Genomic DNA, 634 nt, shown 5'->3' with positions numbered 1-634 from the left:
GTCGAGCGAAGGAGGCATGGCTACGTTCGGGCGAGTGTCTCCTCTATGGTGGGGAAGAAGAAAACAACCTCGATATTGTTCTGCGATTGTTCGTCTTCTTCGTGAAAGAGAATGTGGATTTCCAAATGTGCTTACTCGCGTTGAGAAGAGATGTCCCCATCATTCGTTGCAGATGCGTGTAATTAGACATTGCCGTGATATGTATTGGAACAGTGTCACAGAGTTAATCCTTCACACATGCGAACACACAATTTATGGTATTAGTAATCACCGCTACATAGAAAAGGAGTCACGCTACACGGAAATTGAGTCACGTTTCGATGTGTGGTGGAAATCGTTCCTTTTCCACCAATCAGACAAGGATCCCGATGAATTTAACGCCAGGGGTATAAGAGTTTCGTTCAATCGCCACGATGGACAAAGCTGGGCATTTATAGAAGAGAAGTTGTGTATAGATATACAACTGCCGGTCCGTGGGATTGTCTGTCGCACTTTGAAATCAGTATTCGAAAGAACGTTTGACAGAGTGGAGCTAGATTTTGACAGAGAGGTGCCAGATTGGTCTGTCTTTCGATTATAATGAATTTCTACGTTCCGCTGAAGGATGAGGCGATCGAGATCGGAAGAGCACACG

This window comes from Wasmannia auropunctata, unplaced genomic scaffold (genome assembly GCF_000956235.1).
Source record: "Wasmannia auropunctata unplaced genomic scaffold, wasmannia.A_1.0 LD336101.1, whole genome shotgun sequence".
NCBI lineage: Eukaryota > Metazoa > Arthropoda > Insecta > Hymenoptera > Formicidae > Wasmannia > Wasmannia auropunctata.
Note: the sequence above shows the minus strand (reverse complement) of the source record.